At 37.6% G+C, this 27,425-nt stretch overlaps 1 long non-coding RNA gene across 1 annotated transcript in view; it reads left to right on the top strand.

Annotated features, from left to right (window-relative positions):
• Positions 1 to 21,600, top strand: part of LOC117599296 (uncharacterized) — a 42,244-nt gene extending 20,644 nt beyond the window's left edge. Inside the window, exons 2-4 of the long non-coding RNA XR_004579753.2 lie at positions 18,508 to 18,579; positions 18,704 to 18,755; positions 19,434 to 21,600. This is a non-coding gene — a long non-coding RNA (uncharacterized LOC117599296). The remainder of the gene's footprint in view (positions 1 to 18,507; positions 18,580 to 18,703; positions 18,756 to 19,433) is intronic.
• The last annotated feature ends 5,825 nt before the right edge of the window (positions 21,601 to 27,425 follow it).

Raw genomic sequence — 27,425 nt, forward strand, 5'->3', positions numbered from 1 at the left:
ATATTTCCACACTACTAAGTGTGCTTTCTAAGGTTTATAAAGGAAAACAATATGCATATCATAATGACGCATAACTTCATATTTATAGCAGGAAACAAGCATTTTAAGGATCTATAACATTATGTCAAGTGGGGTGGAGCTAAAGCCTCGCTCATATTAACATTAACATATTACTGATGAATTCTTATATTTTCATTTCTACAGTGTAAGAGTAGACATTATGCAATGTATCCAAAAAAGTGAGTGACATGACCAAGAGTGTCATTTCTACCTGTAGCGTCCTGCCTTAAATAGTCTGTACTATCTGTAGTCACTTTGCCAGAAAGGTGCAGAAGGTCTACACTAATAATTAAAAAATATATTTTTTCTTAAAATTGTTTTTACCTCCATAAAAGAATCAATGGATCTAAAGTGAGGTGAAATGCTTGCTGAGGCTTGCTGTTTTTACAGTCGTCTCAAACACTGAAAGCACTGAGGCAGCACACTGAGTCTACTGAACAAACTAACCAGAAGCAGTGTAAACAACTTATCTGTTGCCTGGGAATTTAGTTTCCTAGTAACCGTCGTGTCATTGTGAATGGGATTATAGAACAATAGAAGTATACTGAAGGAAATGATGGCTTATGCTCTCCATACCAACCCCTGGGTTTAAACGCATTCAATATTAATTGTCTTCAGTGCCACCATTTTTAACGCATCAGTAATATGAGAATAGAGCGTCAATCATAATGGATTTGTGTGTTGGGGGTTTCAGTCTATTGTATGCAATTAGGTGTAAAATAACATTGGCCACAAGGCAACAAGATCCAGTGTCGGGTATTACCAAACACGTTTCTCTTCTGTTCTTCTTCTACCATTCATCTTGGACTCAACTGGACATTTTGTGTACCAAGAGGCTTTTTCTAAAGAATTTATTATGGAACAAAAGACTCTCAGAAATAAAGGTATCAAACTGTATTTTTCCTTGTTGCATACTGGGTGGTACCAATAAGGTTACCTTCTACTGTACCTTTAATATGTATATTTATACCTTTAAGGTACACAATTGGACCTTAAGGATCACTGATTTACATTTTAGTGTAAAAAAAAGTATGTATACATACTAAAGGTACACATGATATACCCGTGATGCCACCACTCCAGTGACAAGGAAAGGTACAGAATGGTACTGTTACTTCTGAGAGTGTATAGTAAAGTGTAGTCTAGTTGTGAAAGATTAAATCTGACACCATCTGGAGCTAGAAATCACAGGGTTCTACCTTTACAGAAAAATCACATGAACTTGAACTTGAATGATGTGGTTTTACATGTGGTTTATAGACACTTCAGGTAGCTTTACTTTTCACATGAGATTTCTCATTCATTTATTTACGTGTTAATTTTTTCCCATGTAGGGCGTATGATTAATTTATCACATGAAGTTTTCTTACATGAATAATTCTTTTTCACGTATCAATCATATGATGTCCCACATGGTGAAATACACAACATGGTGGAATACACCATCACATATTATTCATATAATGATGTGGAAAAAAACTATGATGAGATGTGAAATGTATGTGATTTTTCTGTAAAGGTATGTTCATCCCTACAACAGAGGATTTCTCAGTAGCATTCTCTTAGAAAATCTAAAACCATTAAGCATACAAAGAACCCTTGAGAAACTCTATTTTCTGAAAATACATGAACAATTAACAGTTTTTATCTCCATTTATGCATGTGAAATCCATGTGTAAGGGATAGTATTTTAATGACATTAATGCTAATATTTCATCTCTGTAAATTCCCAGGACCTGTCAGGAAGCTCTGTCTTACATCACTACTCTCACTACTGTACATAAAGGAAATGTCCTATTGATTTCATTCTAGATACTTAGTAATATGAATTACTGAATAACTGAATAATAAGCCAGGGTTTAAGGATCTGCATATTAAATTGATTGAAAAAGAGTTGTTGAAAAAAATAATCAGCGATCACTGTAAAATTAGACAAAAAAAAATCTAACCAGCCTTTGTACCTTTTTAAGGATTTAAGACTGTATTTTTTACAAATATTTAGTTATATGTGCTCCCCAAATCTTAAAAATTCCTAGTATTTTTCAGGCATGTAAAAAATGATTCAATCTCCAATTTTAGACCATCAGCCTGTCAGTGTACAATCCAGTAATTACTGCTCAGCGTAACAGTTGAGTCAAAAGGACACACCCAGATCCAACTGACGGTTACTGTAATCCCATTCTCTTACCTCCCTTTCAGCACACACACACCCTCACCTGTATTGGTGTTGGTAATGTATGACGTAGTTTCCAAAAAAATCTACAGAGCAAGTTAATTTAGCACGTGTAGTATATTCTTTAGTCTATTTAGTTTTCTGGAGTTATTATTTGAATGCTGGTGCTTACCGAAAAGATGATTCCAAAATTTTAAAAAATAACGTCATTGGTTTAACATTATTAAAATATAAGTTTACTGGATTAGATTCTCCAGTAAACCTGCCGGGAGGAGGAAGGGAGGTGGGGGACTATTTTGTTTATTTTATTTATTTTATTATTCATTGATTGAAATGTGAATCCTCTGATGGATTCATAATTCTCCAGTACCTCAAATCTCTTTTATTTCTTAACTGAGATAGGCTAGCTGGTGTTTTTTTACCACCTTGTCAAATGGAGGTGTACATAAAAACCAGGCTTGTTTTACAGCCATGTATCCTGGCTCACCATCTGTTTTGTGTGTGTGTGTGTGTGTGTGTGAGTGAGTGAGAGAGAGAGAGAGAGAGAGAGAGAGAGAGAGGACCGAGATGAAGACGAATTTCTTGAAATTTACCCATCTGACCCTCATATACTAGGAAGTAAACAGTCTGTATATGTGGTAAACTTGGGCCTTATTATCTTATTAAGTTGTTTTTTTTGTTGTCATGTTGGGGGGATTGGTGGGATTTGGGAGGGATTATCTCTTATTATTTTGGCTCTTATTATTTTTTGTCAAGAAGGTCAACTGTGCGTGACTTCCTAAGATAGAAACAGTATCTTTCACCTATGTATTAGCCATAACCAATTATGAAGTCTTTCGTCTAACATACCTACTCTGGTGAAGAAACTGTTTGAAGGCTTCTTAAAGATTGTACCATGATGTTTTAATGAATATACTGCACCCTTTAGTCCCAAAAAGGCTTTTAAACAATCCAGGGAGTTCCCTGTGTGTGTAAGTGCATATTCTCCACACAGGTATGTCACAACCGTTTTTTAAAACACAGCTCACATGTTAATCTTGATGGCAAATTGGCAAATCTAGTTTGACCTCACCCAGTAGAGTGAGGAATCTAGTTGGACTACACTGAGCATGCACAGACCAGTGCTGGATTCCTCCACGGCTTTCTGTGGTGAGGTCACACAATGGTAGGCTACTGTGCTGCCCTCACTTGAAGTCCATTTGCATTTATGAGTTTTTGATCAGGTTTGCCTGAAATAAATACAACAAACCCATTTTTTTCCTTTTTATCTTCTCTTAAAACAAGTCAATTTAAAAAAAAAAAAAATCATCATTAATTTTGGGTTCATATTATGTTATATTTTATATCTAAACTGAGTCATAGTTTGTTAAAATATCAGTGATAATCCAAATTGCTTGGTAACTGTAATCATGTATGATAAAAAAGTCATTTTAAGCCATTTTAAGATATAAAGCCACAAATATAATAGTTATGTACACAGTTGAGTAGTAGTTTAAAAAAAAACAAGTTGGCACATGAAAATATGGAAATCTTGCCACAAAGATACAAAATAATCATTCATAAAATTGATTGCAAATTATTTCTTGTTATTCTGCTTTAGTCAATGGAGCTCACACACCAAAGATACCAAAATCATTTTTTTGTTGTTGTTTTATTTGTTACTCATAATTGTGTAACTATTATGTCAGTGTAATCTTGTGGCTTAGACAAGCATTCAAACAAGCTGTGTGGTCTGAAGTACAGTATGTGTGGACATCAGCTTGTCCATACAACTAACAATATGTCACTGATATTAATATAAACGAGAGAATAGTGATGGAATATATATTAAAAAACTTCAGATGCACCTGCGTGAGCATGCATATGACTTGTAATGGAGCTCCAGATGCCCTTGCGTCTATGTCAGATAGATGCACCATTGGCTGTGCGGTTGGGGGATAAACACAATGAGCTTTTGGCAGAGCGGGAGAGCTCGCAGGTTAATTGAGGTTCTTAAAAAGGGAGCTCTGTTCACATGTAACCAGATCTGTTCTCCGTTAGAGCCAGACATTCCGCTCTGAACACAACGAGCAGGCGAACAGCAGAGACAGGCCAAGATTTACTCACACCTTTTAACATATAGCTTACCTGACCACGTAATGTTGAGTCGATTGAGTGAAACTAAAGAAATGCTGCAGACATGTTCATCTTGATTTTACGTGTACTTTATTTCACTGTTTTTCAGCACAATACATTACATGCATCCAAAATGGAATCAATGAAACCAGTAATTGCAGAGGAGACAGTCATGTTGCTTGGATAGATAGTAGTCAACATATTGAGCTGATTTTTGTGGATCTGGTACCCAGTAGGAATTCAGTTGCCATGACAACACTATGAGAACATGCTGCTGAGTCTTCTTCAAACAACTAACACACTTCTTTTTTGCTACAACAACCATGACATTCATATTTATCGAAATATTGTTAAATACAAAAGCTACACACTGTATGTAATTATATTGTGAAAGGTACATCGCACAACTCTCAACACATATATGAACACGGGATGATGGATGACAAACATGATTCACAGATCACTTGGAGAGAAGGAGAGAAACTCTGACTCATGACACATGGAAGAGAATTGTAAATGGCATCAGTCTTCCAGTGTTGGGTTCATAGTTCCTCGTGCAGATTAAACAAGTGCCTCAGTCTGTCCTATTTTAAAGGCCTGACTAAACTGGCAAAATGATTCAGAGCATTCTGTAAGTGATTCATTCTTATTACTTCCTTGACAATCAAATTATAATAATTAAAAACCCCACTAAGATATCATATTGCATGATTAGCAGGAATGAAAATGACATCAATGGAGCATCTTTCCTTTCTTCTGTCATCTGGATGCTAATGCCATGTAATGGACGGCATTACCAGACAGTATTAGACACAAATAATCAGATCTAACCATGTCTGGTAAGACGCCAATCAGCAGGCATAAGACAGATATATCGTAGACTGGGCTGAATTTATTGTACTAGAAAGAAAAAGAGAAATGAAATACAGTGTGATCTGTGACTGAAGACCAATAAAACCATCTGTCGTAGTGATCCAAATTATATTTACAATGAAGTTTGAAAGAACGGATGGGAAAACAGGAGAACAAAAGAAGAGATGAAAAGCCTAAAGCCTAAAGTACTGCCTCTTTATGAAGGTAAATGATGTGACTTTGTAACACGCACTTATAAAAATACAAAAAGGCCACGAATAACAGACGTGACTCAGTTTCATGCATGTGTGACACACACAAATGAAAACCTCCCCCAGCCAGACAAATATGGGCGTGGTTTCATATTTGAGTCTTAACCTTAACCAAACAGTACGTTGTAAAAAGTTATGTTAGACATTTTATGTGTGTAGTTTCTGTTTTTTTTTGTTTTTTTTATATCCTGATAAAAAGCAAAGACACTTAAACAGTTAAATATATGCTACAAATTAATTCCAATGATCTGACTTAGTTTTACAGTGTTACTTTCCCAAAGTCTGATCTCTCATTGTTTTGATGTGTTTGCTCCACTCAGGCACTGAACTACACATAAAATGTCGATGTTGTCAAGATAAATTTGATCTACAATATTTAGGAAGATATATGAGCAGAACCAGGCAATGAGAAGAGGAGGAGCAGAGTGTAGGATGTCAGTAACTCTATTTTTATCATGTTCAGGTGAGCTCATGTGTCAGTTGCAGGATGTGCCACGCAGGTAAAACAAGCTTGTCCAATCAGAGCTCGGCTGCCATCACAAAAGCCACCCAGAACCCAGGGGGAGGGGATGAGGAAACAGCTTTCAGCACGTCTGGTTTAACAGCCAACGGACCAGTATTCTTTAACTAATGCTGGGTGGGGCTGAGCAGACGGAAAAAAGAAGGACGGGGAAGTGAATAAAACAAAGTCGAGCAGCGTGGACTCTCCCTCTCTTTTCCCCCTCCTCCACCCCCACCCCCACCCCCACCCACAGGTTCTCTCTCTTCTGATAATATCTTCCTAACTGAACATTAAACAATGTCACTCATCCGGCCACATGAAGTATTACGACACACTCTTTTCCTAGTCTGACCTTGCAGGTTTAATGACTTAAGTTAATGACTTAAAGAGTACTAATAAAATTTCACCCCAAAAATATGTACGTACCATGCTACAAATCCCCGTCTAGAATTTCTTACATTATCCCAAAGGCAATTTGTCAAAAAAGGTTTCACTCAGAAAATCTTCCAAGAATTATCATTATCTACACTTTACAAGGAAGTGCTGAGTATCACAACTGCTAAGATTCCTGAGAAACCTGTGTGTGTATTGCCAACATATAAAAAAAACCCACCTGCTCTAAACTGTATTTTATCCTAACAGTTAAAATAAAGATCAAACAAGTGCTATGAAGCATCATGGGGGCATCGGGCGGATAGCATAGTGCTTGGTGTTGTTGTTGTTTTTCTTTTTTTTTTGGATGCCTGACTAGCAATGGCTACAAACCAAACTGCTTTCAGACACAACATGCCAAGACAGATGAGACATGGAAAATGTGGTTAGCTAAAATGAAATCAAAAAGGTATAATGTTTACTTGACATGCTAAGTACATTACCTATGATAAAGTGGCGAGAGAATCCTTTGCAGTCATTGGGTCACCCAACAAACATCGTTACCAGACAGTGTTAGAAAACAGATACACAGTCCAGCACTGTCAGGTAAGATGGGTGCTAAGTGCCATTGGTCAACCTCAAGTGGCTTTGGATTGATAAAGCTCATAAAACTCACAGATAACTGCCTTAGTGTGTGCTGTGGCTTCTTCTGGAGTCAGCGGAGAGCCCTCATCATCATTACCAGGCAGTATTAGAGAGAGTGATGATATCCAATGCTGCCTCGTAAGATGACGAAGACCGTCCAAATAATGCTTGGAATAAAAATGGGAAAAGTGCAAATGGTAAAAGAACTTTTAAAGACAATAAGTGAAAAAGCCTAAAAAGTCTCCTGATGGCATTCATAAGAATTTCTGTTAGGAGCCTGCTGTGTTTGTTACCCTGGTGTTGCATCAGATCTGATAGTAGCCATCATAAATGAGTAAAACTGTAGCTCTGATGAGCTGAGCCTGATAACACACACATAGTAAACCTGCTGCCCTGGGGCACTGCAGAGGCATAGAGGAGGATATATGCCAACAAAACGGCTGGCTATAAAAACAGGTATAGCTGGAATGGGACATGCAGTAGACTACTTTGTTCTTTGCACTAAAGCCACACAGCTGAAGCAGAGAGTGGGCCACTGAGACAGTTAATAATTGTCCAAACCTGTTCCGATGGTTCTGATTCGACACAGTGGGTAAGCTGTGCTAGTTTACAGTACAACGCTGGCTAGAAATGTTGAGATCGCAGCGAGCTACACTACACTCTGACAAAGGCCTTGATTGGGTGTTGCTTCATCGTCTGGGGAGAAAAAAGACACTTCCTACGCTATGGCTGTATAATGAACATGAAATGTACCCCATTTTCTGACTTCCTTAGTGAGTCTAGGGCACAATAGAGCTGCTGGCTGTTGGAAAGGCTAAGGCTAACCCTAGGCTAGGCTAGGCTTTCTGTTTCACTGTGTGCAGTGACAACAGCGTGGAGGAATGCTGTACCCGACAGACCTGTGGCCAAGTTCTGTGTGTGGAAGGTCATTTCACACACACCTTTCGTTTACTGAATAACGTCTGAAGTTTACAGCCGTACAGTGTATAGCTGATCTCTAATGTATGTTCCTGTTAGTAATTTTACAGTTTGTGAGGAAAAAAAAAACATTTGTGGTACATTTACAGTGTTCAATAATATGAAAATTACTCATTTTTTTCCCTAAGGCTTTTTAAATAAGGAAAGTAGTCCTCTAATAAGTGCATAATTATATAGTATAGTTAAATATATAGTTAAATAACATTAACAATTACTGAACAATTTTCAATTACTGAACAACAAAAAGTACAAGAGAAACAAAAAAGGTGCAAGAGAAAAAAAGCAAGAGATAAAATGAGGCGAGAGAGTGAGAGTAAAAGCTAAAAGAGGTGAATAGAAGAGAAAAAAGCATGTACACGAGGGAGAGAAGAGAGAGAGAGAGAGAGAGAGAGAGAGAGCGTAGGACAGAGAGAGAGAACCTGTAACCTTACCGTCGTGAAAGGGACTCAGGTAAAGAATGTGACAAAAAAGGGAGTAGGGGGGACAGAAAGGAAAAAAAAAAATCTCAAATTTCTACTAAGCGCCTGAGAAGGCTCCGGCTTCCTCTCGCTCAGTCAGGACCCATGAAATGAAAACCCCAAGCAGACCTGCTCTCCCAGACTGCAGCCTCTATTTAGTTAATCATCAGCATTATAAACCAGTGCTGCAGGCCTTCTGAGAAAGAAAAAAAGAGGGAGAGAGGGAAAAAGAGTGAGAAACTGAATGAGAATAAGCATTAAAGACAGCAGAGTGAAGTAAACAACATGAAATCTTTACACTGATCTTTACACTTAACCTTTAGCAACTTGTTTTCATCAGTTTAGAGCAGTTGGTTGAGTCGCAGTCAGGTGCAGCTTGAACTTTTTCCCACTGCCTACGCGAATGAAGTGTGATCGGGTATCTCCTGACTGGAATGTGACTCCACAGTGAAACGAACAAGCTGAAGAGTAAACCAGGCTGAACCTTAATCAATAATTTGTGTCTGTGTGTAGAAGGGAAACCCTAATGCTTAGTTAAAGGCTGGTCTAACAGTGCCAGCTCTAATTGTGCTTCAAGTTTAAATGACTGGCTTATTCTTCCTTTTTTTTTCCATTTCATTCTGAGCATTGCCACCTCAATGAAACACTAATTAATTAAGCTTTAACTTTATCATTTTATGACAGTCTTGCTTTCTCTAGAGAGTTTAGTGTTTGAAATGAGTGATGCTTTGCGATGGTTTGTTTTGAATATCTCCTAACCATTTACATTTTTATGGGACTCTTCCATCACCTCACTTTCTGGCTGGCAGGAAGAAATGGGTAAAGCATTTGCATGAAATAGACCTGTTTATCAAGACATGTTGCACTAAATGTGGAATGTAGTTCAAAACAGGAAGTAACAAAATTTACATGATCAGACGTTTATATGTGCTGCTTTTCTTGATTTTAAATGAGCGAATAATAATAATAATGATGATAATAATAATAATAATAATAATTATAAAAATAATCCAAATTATGTTGAAAACAAGTAACTATCCAGAAGCATCCAAAATGGCTGACTGAATCCTCAGCAGGATAAAGCATTCCACAGATGAACTTAAAATGAACTGAAGCAGACTGCTTAGTCACACAGATTAAAATGGCTGTCCTTAAGCAAACAAAGCCAGTGTGCTGAACCTCTCTGACCTCTCACCTGTGCATAGTAATTATCACTCCATTTTCCTCTCCCTACCCTCAAGAAGGAACAAACGCGCACACACACACACACACACACACATACACATGCAAGTTGCTCCCCAGCTCCTGCATTTTCTTTGCACTCAGCATCTATAAGATCTCAATCTAAACTGTCATTAGGTTTTATCACCTTCCACTGAGAGCTGGTGTTACCTGGCCGTATTCAACTGCAAGGAAGCAGGATTCTGATAATTTTTTTCCCCTAGGTTATAAAACAGTGACAAATGACTCATTCAGATGAAAGAATGAAACCGAGTCATATTCCTCCTCCCACCAATCAAAATCCTCCACCTCACTATGCAGCCATTGTGCTGCCTGGCCGACATTTTCTCTCTGCTCCAGACCACCTCTCCAAAATGCAGTTCACTCCGAATAACTGAAAATATCTGCGATATACTGCCTAGTCCTTGAACAATATGATAAACAACTCAGAAATGACTACAAAAATAACTACGTCAGGGTTTAAATAAGAATCACTAAAGCATCCAGAGTCCAACTTCCATTGATGTTTTGTTAGTATTTGTTACTATGGAATGGAAATGTGGAAAAAACAAAACACAGAATTTTTTTTTTTGTGACTTCTAAAATATGCCAAAGAGACATGTAAGGGCAAGCCTAACTCCCAGCCATTAAAGTCTCGACAGAAAAGCCGAAGAAAAAGCAAAGCTTGGATGCTCACGATCAACATCTAACAAATCTTCAACCATCTAAAATCTAAAAACAATGTTTTTGACATTATAATATTCTTGAAATAAGGTTAAAAGAGATAAATTGTTTTAATTCATCCTCATCTAACACAGCAACACATTTTTAAAGGCTCTCACGTAAATCATTGAACCTATTAGATAATGGTTAATGATTCCAAGAGGCAATTTCAGATAAGTTCCCACGTTTTACAGACATCTCAGAGTTTTCTTCTAAAAGCATGCTATCAGGCAGAAGAAAGCAGCTAAAGCCCTCGTTTTATCCCCATTGACAAGTCTGGCGGTTTGCCTCTACCTGCCCAAACTGGTCTATCCAGTCGAGGAATGAGTGTTTGTGTCTATTGTGTTCTCTTTTTCTTTCCATTTAAATAGGGTGGAATCCGATACAGATTATGATATGACCCTATTCAACCTAAAAAGTCCTCCCTTAACAAGCTAACAACAATTCTTCTGTTGACTCTTCTTCTAAAAACCAACCTTTTAACGCGCTCAACTTCTACAGCATGAAAGTTATTAAGTCTACTGCAACGCGTAGAGCGAGAACTAAGGATAGCACCAGGAACAAGGAAATTACTTATTTGAAGTTAAAATAAAGTTACCCGGATCTCCTTGGAGTGGTCCGCCAACTCGAAACCAGATACCGTTGTAAGTCAGTAGTGCCGCCTCAGAGACATGTCTTCCTCTTCCCTCTTCTCGTCGATCGACGCCCTGTTCACTGCAGAATGCCTCGCTTTCAGGTGGAAGGAGACTATCTTGAATTGGGGACTGACTGCATCCCATCTAGAAGTTAGATGCATAACTAGAGCAAGGTAAACATCAACTGTGAAGCCTTTGTCTCTTGAAGATGTCAAAGTTGCTGGAGGCGATGCGACCTGTTTAAGCTTTTGAGCAGAGAGACTGAATTTGTAAAAGGCTTGGTTTACATATAGCAGGTTCCCCCACCCCCACAGGTGTAATTTTCATGCTGTAGCCAATCCCCTTTGGCTGTATCACTCACAGGTGTGTCCCTGGCCCTGTCATTGGCCAATCCTGCCCTTGAGGAGGATGGCCTCCACCTGCCCCAGCCCAAGGTGCTTTGCAAACGTTTATGACGTCAGCTTAACTTTGCGTGTGTGGCTCAGATGGGATTTAGAAACCGGCTTCTGTGGTCCAACGAGACTATTGCACGCTAAATGAAACTCAAACCCTATGCCGAATAGGCTGGCGTTGTAAATGTCTGCAGACGCTGGCCTGTCTTTCTCCTGTCTCAGTGAGATATTGAACAACTGCCCTTTACCCCTTTTCGTCTAAGTATTCTCACACCCAACTCATACATACGTAATCTATACCATAAAACTGACAGCAGGTAAACTGAAAAGTGGGTAACACAAGTCTAGTCAGGAAATAGGACTTATTATCTGGTGGGTGTAGGAGGGCCTGGAGGCATCCCCTTTAATCCCTGTCTGCTGCAGGCCGCCAAACTGGGCTGCAACTCTTGCTGTAATTGTCTGGTGTAGTTTAAGCAATGTGGATAAGGCTTTCATATTGATCTTACTTCTAAGAGCCATAGTCAGTGCAAAGAACCTGTACACTGTCCAAAGATGAAACATTTTGAACCTACCATAGGTGCAACAGAACCAGAGAGTACCATGTTCGTTGCATTTTTATTTGCGCTTGGCCATAGTTGTGGTGTTTGCTCAGGACATTAATAGCGAGGTGACTTGGTCATGCCTTTTCGAAGTAATTTTCTGATGATTTTGCCTTACATTTTATATTAGTGTCTTATCTCATTATTGGAATTATTTGTACATTGCATAGTTAAGCAGGATTCCCTTTTTTTCCATTCAAAAAACAATGGGTGATCCAAATTTTGACTCATTTCCTAGTCAAATAATTGAATAGTTACATATTAAACTATGATATAGTCTCATCCAGGCAAAATCTAAATGAAACAACTTCATATATTATAAAAGCCTGGTGTATGTCATGCTATGCCACACCTTTGAAATAGTCCTGGGTATTTGTGGCCAAATGTCAGAATGATTAGCCTCTTATAATCGCAATGCTGAAGAGTGGCCTGAACATGGCTGTAATGATGTTGAAGACATTAACGGCTAGTTGACTTCTCAGCCATCACCGATTGTGAATGAATATCATGCCAGAACAATAGGCTGAGGTTTTTCCCATGACTACCTGATACTCTGAGGTGTAAGACACAATGGCCTACCTCACCTATGTAATTAATCTCGCTCAACTAAAACTCTTTACCAGCACAGCTTTGTCTTTAGGAATTGACTAATATACCGTGTGGTATAACTAGTATGACTGAGAATCGGTTGTTCACATGAATCAATGCAAAAAATGAATTGGTGCAAAGAAAATAGAGCCAAAGTATAACAGATTTGTTTTTAGAGTAATATTGACACAAACCTTTTCATTTATCTCATTACCTACAGATTATTAATAAAGATCTTGACTTTTATTAGGGTAAGATGGCCCTTAGAATGGTTCAAGTTGCACCATAAGTACACTTTCTTTATTCCCAGAGTTTCTGAATATTCTGTACTCAAGAAAAGTGGAGTCTAGAGTACTTAGTTGGGGGTCTACATAATCTGGCCTCTAGTTAGCTATTCACTCTGGGGAATCATGAGGCCTAGCATGCCGTGTATCCTGATCACTGAAGCAGGAAAATGTTCATCAGAGGCACTACAGCAGACAAAGAGCCGTTTCCATTAGCTGGGCAACTCGATGAAGCTCTTCTCCTTCGCTGTCCAGGAGTAGAGGCCCCTACTTTTACTGCCACTGAAAGAGGCCAGGAAATTGGCCTTGCTGAAAGGTGTGCTTTGTTTAGCATTTGCTTATTTGCATTCCAAATGAGGGTTTGGAGTGAAGCGGTGGAGCACAACCAAACCTCATTTGGGTAGAGATAGGTATCAGGCGCGGCTGTCACGCAAGGCCAGCGCAAAAGGACATTCATCACAAGCTCAGCGCATTTCCAATAGGTCAAGACCTTGGAGTGAAGATGCCGACGCTGACCAAGAACGCTGCAATCAGAGCTGTGTAATCCTCTCAGACAGGACCTACATTCTACTCAGTGTCCAAGCTTTCAATACACAACATCATAATCATATACAGTGAACAGAAGAGACACTGATTCACTTTGAAAGAGGCTTCAAATGAATGAATATGAACAATATGAATGCTCTATGGCATGCTGTTTTTCCCTGTTTTGTATTTGATGCAGACATGGTGTGGAGGAAGGCTTTTGGTTCATCATCTGCATGTCCTTGATAAACCATTTCACAAAATTCATATGTTTTGTGTTACATACACTTAACGGCCACTTTAATAGGAATGCCTTACCAATACTGGGTAGAACACCCCTTTAATCTCAGTCTCAATTCTTTGTTGGAAACATTTCTGAGAGATTCTGCTCCATGCTTACATGAGCTTACATGATTTTACCTAAACTAAGGATCATTTCCTTGTTAAACATATAATATGAATTTCTAAAATATTGTAATCTAAGATATGGTCCCATCCTGCAAAAAACAAACCCCGCATTTTATAAAAGCCCAGTCTGTCATGCTATGTACATGAGATATACTGCATAGTGTGCACTACAGTGGAAAAATCTGAGTTGACTGCAGAATCTTCCTTAACATTTTGATAAGATAACCTCTTGACCTATTAACACCATTTAAAAAGAAATGGAGTAAGACCTGTAAGATCTTCACATATGTTCACTCACATCTGTTTTTTTTTTTATCCTTCCCAGGTGTCTGTCATTCCACCTGCTTTGCTTTTGTTTCTCGGGTTGAGGTATATCCTGGCTAATTACAGAGGTTTGCATTGTCCTTCAGAAAATGAGAGCTTAGCATAGGTGGGATGAGATAAGGGCTTGTTGTAAGACGGAAATTAACTCATGCTTAGGTCTGCGTTAAAATGTGATTTTTAAAATGCTTAGGAGACTCAATACAATATAAACAGTATAATGCTTATAATGTATTCTGATACTTATACTGTATTTTGATGATACCCCAATGATCTCTAATCAGTGCCTTTGTGTTGCATCCAGTTTCTTAAAGGCATATGTATTAAATATTAAAGTCCAATTTAAAAATATTTAAAGTATTTTTTAAAAAGTACACTCTGCCTTTGTCATAAAAGCATGTTCACGAAAGAGTAACTGCTTTGGTGCTGCACAAGCGTACCTGCAACCACAGCCCTGCTGCAAATTGTCACCTCTCACCATCATCAAATAATTGGCCCCTAGAGGCTGTCAGGGTAGTGTGTGTTTCTGTCTGTGCATGTGTGTGTATGTTAGTGAGTCTAAAGGTCCACATGGAACATGGTTGCCATAGAAGAGAGAGAAGGAGTCAGACATAGCAATTACTGAAGTTCCTTTTCTCCACAACAGGTTATCTAACAAATTACACACGGCTTTATTCATGAGGCCAATGTTAAATATTTTTTACAATTTTTTTAGACTGTTATTGCAGCACTTGTCATAACAACAATGATCTGATTTTTTTTTTGTTTAGATGTTTTGGTTTTGGTTTCATTTCCTCATATATGGAGTAAGTGATAGCTTGAGGTCTTAATCTTTATGGTTCACAATAGTAGCAATAGGAGAGAAGACATACTCAACAGAGAAAATGTAACATGAATATCTTTAAGGTACTTGATAAATTTGAAGAATTTGTACAGATAAACCGCAGTAGGCAAAAGGCAAATCTATGGACAAAGTGTGTGTGTGTGTGTGTGTGTGTGTGTGTGTTGGTGGGGGGTGGTGGTGCTGGCAGTGCAATCACAGGTGCGATATGTGAGCCATATTACAGGTTGGGCAAAATACTTGAAAATAATTAAATAGAAATACATTACTTGGAATGAAAAGATAATGTGTTCTAAATGGATATAAATACAGATATGTACAGGAGATGCACCCTTTTTTATCTATTCATTAATGGGTTCGTCCACTAACCTGAACTAAACACTGCCTTACTGAAACTCATTTCTATACAAAGTGGCCCAAAATTCATAAAAGTAATTGGTTTTTATTTGTAAAGCCATCGCTCCTTACAGCCCACACAGATATGTGTGTGTTTGTGTGTGTGTGTGTGTGTGTGTGTGTGTATATTTGGAAGTATTTGGACAATGACACAATGACAGAGTTTTTGTGATTTTGCCTTTATACACCACCACAATGGATTTGAAATAAAACAATCAAGATGTGATCGAAGTGTAGACTTTCAGCTTTATTTTTAAGAGGTTCCACAAAAACATGACATTTACCATTTAGGAATTACAGCCATTTTCAACATAGTACTTCTATTTTCAATGACTGCCTGAAGTCTGGAGCCCATGTTCTGAAAACTCAAATTCTGAGTTTCCTCTCTGGAGATGCTTTGCCAGGCTTTCACTGCAGCCACCTTCAGTTGCTGCTTGTTTGTGGGTCTTTCTGCCGTCAGTCTTGTCTTCAGTAAGTGAAAAGCATGCTCTGTTGGGTTGAGATCAGGCGACTGACTTGGCCATTGAAGAATATTCCATTTCTTTGCCTTCAAAAAGTCTTGAGTTGCTTTCACAGTATGTTTAGGGTCATTATCCACCTGCACTGTGAGGCGGCATCCTATCAGTTTTGTAGCATTTGGCTGAATGTGAGCAGAGAGTATAGCGCTATACACCTCAGAATTCATCTTGCTACTTCTGTGAGCAGTCACATCATCAATAAACACCAGTGAGCCCGTTCCATTGGCAGCCATACATACCCATGCCATAACACTGCCTCCACCATGTTTGATACATGATGTGGTATACTTTGGATCATGAGCTGTTCCTTTCTTTCGCCATACTTTTCTCTTCCCATCATTCTGGTACAAGTTAATCTTGGTTTCATCAGTCCAAAGAATCTTATTCCAGAACATGGGATGTTAGATGTTTTCTGGCAAAGTCTAATCTGGCTTTCCTGTTCTTGAATGTTATCAGTGGTTTGCACCTTGTTGTAAACCCTCTGTATTTACATTCATGAAGGCATCTCTTGATTGTAGATTTTGACAATGATACCTTCTCCAGAGTATTCTTGACTTCTGTTGATGTTGTGAAGGGGTTTTTCTTCACCAAGGAAAGGATCCTGTGATCATCCACTTTAGTTGTCTTCCATGGTCTTCCAGGCCCTTCGATGTTGTTGAGCTCACCAGTGCTTTCTTTCTTTTTAAGAATGTACCCAACTGTTGATTTGGCTACACCTAAGGTTTTTGCTATCTTTCTTATAGATTTGTTTGTTTTTCATTGTATTTTCAGCCTGACGATGGCCTCCTTCACTTGCACTGAGATCTCCTTGGACTTCATATTGGTAGCTGATATCAACTCCAGACCTTTTATCTGCTTCATTTGACTTGAAGTAATGAGGGAATGGACCACACCTGGTCAGTTAACTTCTTGTCAGTCAATTGTCCAAATACCTTTGAGGCCCTGAAAATGGAGGTACTTTGCTTAAAATGGCTGTAATTCCTAAATGGTAAATGCTATATTTTTGTGGAACCTCTTAAAATAAAGCTGAAAGTCTACACTTCGATCACATCTTGATTGTTTTATTTCAAATCCATTGTGGTGGTGTATAAAGGCAAAATCACAAAAACTCTGTCACTGTCCAAATACTTCCGGACCTGACTGTATATATATATATATATATATATATATATATATATATATATATATATATATATATATGTTACAAATTATTTATATGTACTATTCCCTATACATGAATCAGAAATTCTGTGCACCCATGTGCACTTTTTACAGTATCATACATAATATTTAATAATAATAATAATAATGTAGAGTGTAATGTGTAATGTGTGTTTTAAAGGTTGGTATAAGCCTTCTAATCCATTAGATTGAAACTGGTGCATTTAATTTGTAGAGAGAAAAGAAAGTTTTGCGTTTTGTTCCATGCTAAAAGTGTCCTTTACACCATAGTTTCAGCTGACGTGACAGGAGTCTGACATATTAGGATTTTTGTAAATAAGGGAATAAAGGCACTTCTTATCTTAAGATGGAAACTTCGTTGTAGGCTACTCTATATTGGCTGTCCAGCTTTAACATTTAGCATATGCTTAAGAAACTATTTCCTGTATGATTAATAAAGAAACTAATTTAGTTACTTAAAATATTCTCTAGAATAGAATGAAATGTTGGCAATGACAGACATCTGGACATCAGCAGTGTTGTCTGGTTCCTGAGATCATTTGACCGCAATCATTTTCAGACAGCAATAATGCATGACAATGCATCCTCCGCTAAGCTGATCGCACTCAGTAAACAGCTAACCGGCTCACGCAGCCATGATGGCCACCATTAAATTGAAAATGTAGGTGATTCCATTCGAATTAAAAGACAGTCCATTACTTGGCTGTTGACTCAACATAATGCATCTTGAAATAAAGCCACCCTTAGTCTGAACCTGCTCACTATCAAACACACCTGGGCTGACTCTGTTATACACACAATATTGAAAGGGAAATCAAGGGCTATAGAGTTTATTTAGAAAACAGGATTGAATGTTGACCCAGAGTTCTCTCCTTTTATTGTTCTCTGCTAAATGCCATGTCTGTGTGGCTGGGTTTCAGGGCACATGTGGCATTGTTAAGCTATGTGTGCTTTTCAGAGGACAACACATCATAATCTTATATTGCATAAACACACCTGCTGTCTTTATGAATCAACAAAAGCATATCACATCATTAGGATGGCAGTCTTACAGAAAAAAAGGAATTATGTACTATACTATCCTATACTATCCTATACTATACTATACTATACTATACTATACTAGATATAATACGGTGCCTGGCAAAAGTATTCAACCCTCCAGAATTGATCAGATTTGTCTGAATAACAAATGATAAATACAGATATTCATCCTGTCATTGTTTTTATTGCAACCTAATGTATCTTACAGTGATTTTTCAAAGTAAAAATTAATTATTAGTCAGCAGGTATTTCAAAGAAAATCAAAAACTGAAAAATGCATAAATATTCAACCCCCCAGGTTCTTGAAGCTCCAAATGAAAGATATTGTCTTAACATGGACACAGTTAACTTGTAATTGGCCTTCATTTGTGAAATGTTAACGCAGCTACAATTTTCTGAACAGAAACCTCCTCAGTTGATCTGTCACTGAAGTCTGAAGAAAAGGAGTGAAAATGACGACTAAAGAGCATTCTAAGTAATACTATACTACAAAGCTTTTTAATAAATTGCAATTTGGCATCTTGTATATAATGAAATTGAATCTGTGTTTCAGTGTTCAGTATGACTCAAAAATAGTGTATTATTCTTCACCTAATCAGACCATGAGAATACACACAGAGGACACAGATGGAGGAGCAGCAGCAAGTCAAGGTAATGATGCAAGATGTGTGTGATGCAGCTTTCCTACAGGGAGCTGCGATCACAGGGAGACAGTCTCATCTGCAGATCCCTCTGGACCTGTTACTATGAAACTGATAGTACAGTGCTTGTTCACTGCCTTGTAGGTCACCTTTATCCGAACTGAGATTCTAATCAGAAATGCAAAGATATTTGCAAATAATGCCAAAGTGTATTTCTGAGCAACAGTTTTTTTAACATAAAAAATAAGACTATTCATTACTCTAATAAAAATAAATAAGATAACAATTGCTCTATTAATCATCATGAACTATTTATAGTATCTGTTGCCACAGATACATAGCAAACACATGAGATGCACAAGGTTGCACTGGATATCTCACTGTTGCATTTGACCAACCCTGTCGAAAGCAATACGCAGTTAAAAGATGACTTTATTACTTTTAGACAATACACCATCCACTACTTAAAAAAGACCACTGTTTTTTTGTTCCAATGTATTTCTTCCTTACAGATGCTAATCTCTAATCTATTTCCTTTTCAGAAGCAACACTGTCAGAATGTTAATATATTACAGGGACTTATCATACAAAATGTAGCACCAATCTATATTTGACTGGCACCTGTGTTAATTAGAGCCAGGTACGAAATCACAAATTACCTTAATCATGTCATGACTTGTGTTCTCAGCAAGCAGAGGAAAGTCTCAGGAGGCCAGACTGCTGCCCTGGTGATATATTTTGCACCAGAGAGACTGAAGCCCTGGAAACTTATTAAAGCCAGTGGGGTATGACAGATCTCCCCATCTCTTTCAGTGCAGGCCAGTCTAATTCAGTTCATAAGAGCAGTGTGTATCTGGTGTATTGATGGATGAACATAACAGTTTTGTGTACATCTCTATTTTTCTTTATTTTTGTTTATTCAATATACAGTAGATAAGGTAGGACTTCACTTAAGGGCCACATGACAACCACATAAGTCCTTCATAACAACTGGCATAAATATTTATTAGGGATACATCAATACTAATTTTGGGTATTGTTCAATAAACATCTCATTTATTGGAAGATTTATTGTAAAAATGCACTGATACCAACACCTGATACCATGCCTAAGTATCTGTACAGTTATATGCAACAGTTGTATACAAATATAAACATCTTGGGACCACACAGATGCTGCAGGAATGAGGCACAAATTAACTCCCAGGGATGAACAAACGTTGGTCTGATAGGTTCAACTGAACCCCAAGACAGCAACATAGGAACGGGCGAAGGAGTTAGAGGCATCAGGTACAAAAGTATGTAGATCCACCATTAAGAGAGTCCTACATCTCCATGGGCCTGAAAGGGTGTCGTGAAAGGAAGAAGCCCCTACTCTAAGTCCAACATAAAAAGCCAGACTGAAGTTGGCAGGTGATCACTAGCATTTTGGAGCAGAATTCTCTGGTCAGATGAAACAAAAAATTTTACTGTTTGGCCATAATGATCAGTGCTACAGTATGTATGGAGGAAAAAGGGTGAGGCTTTTAATTCAAAGAACAATGTCCCAGCTGTGAAGCATGGGGGTGGAAGCATCATGTAGTGAAGGTGTTTTGCTGGAAAAAGGACTGGTGTGCTTCAGAAAACAAATGGCATCATGAGGAAGGAGGATTATTTAGAAATACTGAAGCAAAACGTCAAGACATCATCCAGAAAGTTAAAACATGGTCACAAATGGGTCTTCCAGCAGGACAGTGATCCTCCAGAGTCGTAACAAAATGGCTTACAAGCAACAAAGTGAAAGTAGTGAATTTGTAGTAGAAAATCTGTGGATGAAGCGAAAAAGCGTATCCAAGAGAGATGGTCCATAAATCTGGCTGATTTATACCAGTTCTTTCAGGAGGAATGAGCAAAAATTCTGCATTGTGAGAAGCTTGTGGAAGGCTAAACCAAGCGTTTGATTCAAGTTCAAGTAATTAAAAAGGCAATCCCACCAAATAACAAAGTGTATGTTAAATTTGGATCCACTGAAAATCTGATATAGTAAATAAAAGCTGAAATAAATCTGTCACTTAGCTATTATTTTGAAATTACTTCTTATGGAAATAAAGTAGATACCCTAATTGACTCAACACAGGAAATCTATGGTAACATAAAATGTGTGGAGTTGAAAAAAAAAAAACCATGGGTTTGAATCTCTTTAGCCTAGATGTATGTAAACCTTTGGCCTCAACTGTATCAAGAGGAGGAACGACAGCATCTTCCTACAATACATGTAACCTGATAAAAGGTTGGAATAAGACTTTATAAATATATGTTGGTTGATGAAGGGCTTATGAAGGATTCTTGTAGCCCTAAAAAAACGTGCCCTTAAGCAAAGCAGTGCTGAAAATACTTTGCATGCTGGCAGCATGTAAATTAAGGGCAATGTGATTTGGGTGGATTTTAGGTCTGGTGGATTTTAGGACGAATCAAAGACTTATCAAAACGAACACTTTCCGCTTGTGAACATTTCATGAACAGTGCAGCAGGGTTCAAATGCCTGAATGACTCATCACAGAGAAAACTGGTAGAAATGATACATTTTTATCCCACAAAAACCATGATTGTTGTTAGATGTTTAAGAAGTTATAATTCAACATACTTTTCCATGGCTAACAAGCTGAACGGTAGCTAATAGGAAAAGCTGCTATGATCTTGTAGCCATAACACAGAAAAACACACTTAATGGTGCAGAAAATACTTTATAAACCAAAGAGACAGAATAACTGATTGCTCCTTCATAATTTCGTGCAGATCACCAGCGGTAACTGGTTTTAAAGTTAGCGTTAGCATTAGCTGTCCACCAAAGTACTAACCTTACCTTAATCAACTGGAGTGACACAAATTGACCAGATATTTTCAAAATACAAAATGTTATATTTTATTGTGATACATTTCAGTTACAGTGTTTTGTAGTTCAACTGAATATGCTTGATATAATTTGTATGGTATATCAAAACACATTTTGATGTCTTCTGTGTATTATGTATCAAAAGATACTTTCTTTAATAATTGTTTAATTTGTTGCTTTGTATTATGTCTCGAATGACATTTTGATGTACTTTTGTTTAATTTTTTTTTTTTTTTTAATAGTTTTTAAAAATATTTTTTAATGCATAGCTTTTTTTAATCAGTGTCATTGGCTGTATGCAGTAAGATTCATGCTGCTCATAAATGCAGAAGTAAGGATCCCAATTAAAAGTGATTTACAGTTACAGTAAGAGGCCTTAGATACACTTCAGAAGAATTTGGAGAGCTGCTCAGGTTAAACGCATATAACATTTGCAGATAAAATGCATTGAGAACTTGTGACATAAAAAAACAGATAAATATGATGTAATAGTTCTATAAGTGTAGTGGTCAAAGTTCTCCAACCCTGACATAAACTCTACACTGTCATGAATATCTTCATATCATAAATACAACACATTGCCAAAGTCATAACTCCTGCCCCCCATTTTACTGTATGCAAATAATATGCACATTTGATCGCTTTTCCCTAAATCCCAAACAGGTGAAATCCTAAACCCTGGAAACACTGAGATCCTCCATGCGTTTCTGTCAAAGAGAGCTACACATTAACACTCCCGATGATGTTAATAAAAAGGCACCATAATAGTGCAGTCTGACTTTTATTGCTCTGTAAACATTGTACAGAGATCAACTCTTCAATAAAGAGGCCCTGAGCTTAAGAGCAATACAGCATGAAATTCAGAGCATACAAAGCTCTTTGTAATGGAGGCACCATCCAATGGGCATGGCTTACTACCATCAGTGTCATTAACACGTCAATGCTTATTATATGGGACAAGAATATTAGTGCACAGAAAATGCAGCCATCTTAAACATGCTGCAAATGTTTACATCAGTAATAAAACCATCCAGAAGTCACAGTGACCAAAGTGGCTCATCAAAAGATAATGTTCAACTAGATTACTATGACAATCCGAGCAAAAAAAGCAGAAGTTTAGTGCGATGTCAAAGGGTACGGAAATAAAATGCACAAAAGTAAAGGAAATTGTGATGCAACATCCAGACAAATTGTAAATGACTGTAACCTCAGGTGACCTACCTCAGGAAGAACAGGCCCAGCCCAACTGGACTTCACCAGAGTTAAAATGAACAGCAGAATAAAAAATCCAAAGAATTGAAGCAGATATTAAAATAAGTATGCCCACTGATTGGAGCACTCAATAAAAAAGCCTCACCACGTTCGACTGATAACTGCTTTCCAAACCTTGCTGAGTTTTGTGTCTATGGAAAAATGTTTTACTGTGTATGAGAAAAGTCAGGACGGGCGGGAAAAGATGTCGGCCTTCTGGGGAGGCTGGTTTGAAAAATGCACAAGCGTTATCAACAGGGGTTATGCAAGAATAGCTTGGTGGAAACCTTTGCCTGGTACAGTACTGAGCCCCTGGTTACATGCAGCCAAGAAATCCTGCCCTAAAAAAAAATTCTCCTAATTGCCCTAGCTGAGTGGGAGTACGTCAGACAACTGCTGGGTGTCCTGCTGGTTATCATATACACTCCACGTTTTTTTTTTTTTTTTTTTTTTTTTTGCTATTTTTAGTTTTGAAACCCTTTTCTCATACACCTACAAGATCACTCTTTCAACTGTGGAAAGAAAGAAGGATGTAACTCTCATCAACTATCGTACCTTAGTTTGTCTGAGAGATAAGATGTAGTATCTGGTGGCTTATCATGTTTGATGTTGTTGTCACTGGATGTTTAATACGTTTTTTTTTCATCATACTTTTCGATAGCCAGCGACCTGGATGCTAGCTAACAGGTATATTCGCATATTAAATTCATCCTACAATAATACTTTATAACCAAAGAGACAGAATAATTGATTGATCTTTCATAATTGTGTGCAGTAAAAAAGTAGCATTATGTTAGCATTGGCGTTAGCGCTCCACTAAAGCACTATTATTACCCCTGACGACTGAAGAAACACTACTGACCTCAGGTTCTACTTGTGAATGATATTTCTATATTTTCGGAAAAATTCTTATCCTGAATCAAAATTCTGTTCTCACTGACTGGGAGTGCGCCAGGTGTCCTGCTGGTTAACACACATGTTCCTCAATTTTTCCTATTCTTTCTTTCTTTTTAAAAATTTTTTTTTGTTTTTGAAATCCTTTTGTCCTATACCTCTGAGGTCACCACTGTTCACACAACAACCATGGCCAGGCCACTCCACAAAGCTGGGCTTCACGGAAGAGTGGCAGGAAGCTATATAAAATCCTATTTGAACTTTGCCAACTTAGGAAAAAAAATTAGCGAACAGAAGGAAAAGGATTCTCTTGTCTAATTATAATAAAAATTTAACTTTTTGACAAACCCAAAACTGCTCATCACCTAGAGAAGCGCCACAGTGAAGCGTGGTGGTGGTAGCATCATATTGAGAGTTACCCTTGGCCTGTTAGTTGCTTCTCAGACTAATGCCCTCTTTATCCACTCACTGATTTCAGTGGACAGCTTTCTCTAGACAGTCACCATATTCTCTCCATTTTTTAATAATGGATTTAATGGTATGGTATGTTCAAATTTGGGATTTTTTATAACTAAACTCTGATTGATATTTTTCCAAAATTTTGTTCTAGACTTATTTTGATACCTGGTTAGTCATCGAGATGCTGTTTGTTTAGGTCGCTTCTCTAGCAAAATCTAGGGTCTTAAAGGAACAGGTGCATTTATTAGGAGATCACATGACACTTTAATTGCCACAGATGGACACCATTCCGCTAATTACGTGACTTCTGATGGCAACAGATTGCACCAAAACTAATTTTGGGGATTCACACCAGCAGGGGTGAATACTTTTGCAATCACAGCTCGTGAGTTTTTTATATGTGAAAAATTTTGCAAACTATTATGACCTATTTTGTGGATTCATGACACAGAGTAGTCCCAATTAAGTCCATTTTAGTTCCAGGTTATAACACTTCAAAATCCCAAAAAGTTCCAGGAGACTGAATACTTATCAATGGCCTATTATATAAAACGGAAATCCTGTGACTCAGAATATTTCTGTGGTCTGTGGATTTCAGGTGCTTATTATATTATGCTTGAACACCTCATGTGTTCAATGGAACAGCTCGAAATAAGAGTGAAGTGAGGAAGACTGGTATCATATGCACAGATGAAAGAAGCCTGCAGATTTAGGGTCTTTTTTGTCTCTGCATGTTCAAAGGAAGCAGCTGCTGACTGCACAAGGCTTAGGGCCTATTCATCTGGGGCCGAGACACAATGGTTATCCCGAGGCACAGAAAAACTGGAGCAAATGTACACACTGATATGGTCGTACACACACACTCACACACACACACACACACACACACACGCATACACACTTCAAAGGCTAGAGAGATGTGCTGTGGTAGACTCCACTCTATAACTCTGTCATTAGTTTCATAAACAGGATTTGTCTCCTCAGAAGTAGCCTCTAAGGCCTTTTTGTAATTAGTATCAAACAACCGCTTTTCAGTGTCCCTTAATTTTGGCCTGACAAAAAAAACCCATAAGATCAAACGAGATTCATTTTTCACCATTTCCAGAACTCAGACTATACCAGTAGCGACTTAACCACCCAGCCAACTGGCCGCCAGTGTGCATTTGATATACAAAGTTCTTTGAAAATAACAATTAGCATTGCAAAGGTGGCCTGCTTGCAGCCCGCCTTTGAAAAACATCGCAAACAAAGCAAACTGAAAAGTCAGATGTCAGCAGGTGATGTTCTCGTCCAGGTCTCATCCCCCTCAACTGGAGGTAACTCAGGTGTGTTTCCCTCTCGCTTACTGAAATTCAAATAGGCCTCAGGCCATGTCTATGTCATGCTTCCTGGTGCATTAGTTTTGTCATATGGTTCGGTTAATATTTGCATCACAAGCAAATCAAATACTGCAAATACTGTGTGATTCTTGAGATGAAAGAAAAAGGGTCAACTATATTTTCAATGCCAAATACTAGCAAAGCACAGCTTATTGAGTCACCTCAATGCATAAAAGATTGAATTACTGAAAAGAGCGATATTGTTAAAAAGGAATATGCTTTTTAAAGCATGAGGTGATAAAATATACTCAGTGTAAAGTATCTCTAAAGTGCGCAGATTAATGATGATGAATACAATAATGTGTGTGTAAATGCAATATGTTCAGAGAGTAAAAAAAAAATATTCTCATCCAAAATGTTGGAAGCAGAATGAGAGGAGAATGAAAGTTCTCATTTTCATTTTTCTATTCAAATAGATTTGCATGGGCTGCCTGGGGCGTGAGACAAGGACGCTCTGTGCCCATCTGCTGCTGCTCTCACTCTTCATGTGCAACCAAACCAACATGCAAAGCGATGCTCAGAGCAAAGCCCCATCCCCCAGTAACAGCAAGGTGTATACAGTCTAAACTACACGAGAGTCCAAAAGTCTGAGGCTAACAACAAAACAACATTAACAGCAACAAAAAAATTCAAATTCAACATACTTCTGTCATCCTGATATTTCATATGCTCATATTCGTACCTCATACTGCTGCTCGCTACTCCTTCATAACTGCCATTTGTAGAAGTGTACAGAATGCTTAATGATTAGAAAGTATTGTTCTCAAATACTGTAAGCATTAAACATATAAAGAGACAATACCTCATCAATGACTGCTCTTAATGCTAAATTAAGGGATAAATTCACATATTTACAATATATTTTTATGTTAAAAGCGCTATACAAATAAAATTGAATTGAATTGAATTAATGCTATGTATTCTGTACAGAGCTCTATTTTACAGTGCAGATGAAAATGTCAGGTAGATTTTAGTTACATATGAGTATTCCTTAAAAAAAAAACTAATACTGATAACATTATTTATTACATTAAGGGTCACGTACATTTCCATTAACAATACTTATTACAGAGAATCCTAACCCTAGGTAAAAGGAAAGAGTATGAAAACACTAAATAAAGCACTGAAAAACTGTTCATGTTGCTATATTAATGTTGCTGATTTGAAGTTTGCACATGTGGGTTTTTTAAAACATGTCATGTGAGGTTTCTGACATGTAGTGCATGCGTTTTTTTTTTTTTTTACTCTCATAGGTTACTTTTCATATGATTCATTCATTGTTACATGAGTTTTTTCATGATTCTTTAATTTTCACAAGATAGTTTCACAAACTTCACAAACATCTCATGATTCCTGTTTTTCTGTTAATTTTTCATTCTTCTAGATTAATGAATATTGAAATATTTTTCAGATTCTCACTTTCATAATTCTTTTCTTCAGTGTGATCTTATTATTCACATGATGACGTGTGGAATTTCAGGGCATAACATGTTGTAATGCACCTCCACATGTTATCCACATGTGATCACATCTTACTCACATGATCACATGAAATGTGTGATTCCATAAAGGGTATGCACACTGGTTAGTTATGAATGATGATATGTCTAATATTTGCCCCTTTATACTGAAGTGCAACAAATAACACTTTGTGATATGCATTCTAATTTCATATAAGGAATTCTTTTGGATGTTCCTGTGTAAACAGTTTTTGAGTCATATTTGGAATATTCAAATTTTGAGATTGAAATGTTTGCTAATTTATTTTCTATTTTGTAGTCAGTTGGGCTAAAATTTCAACAAAGAACACCTGTATGTCTATCAG

This window comes from Pangasianodon hypophthalmus, chromosome 16 (genome assembly GCF_027358585.1).
Source record: "Pangasianodon hypophthalmus isolate fPanHyp1 chromosome 16, fPanHyp1.pri, whole genome shotgun sequence".
Taxonomy (NCBI): Eukaryota; Metazoa; Chordata; class Actinopteri; order Siluriformes; family Pangasiidae; genus Pangasianodon; species Pangasianodon hypophthalmus.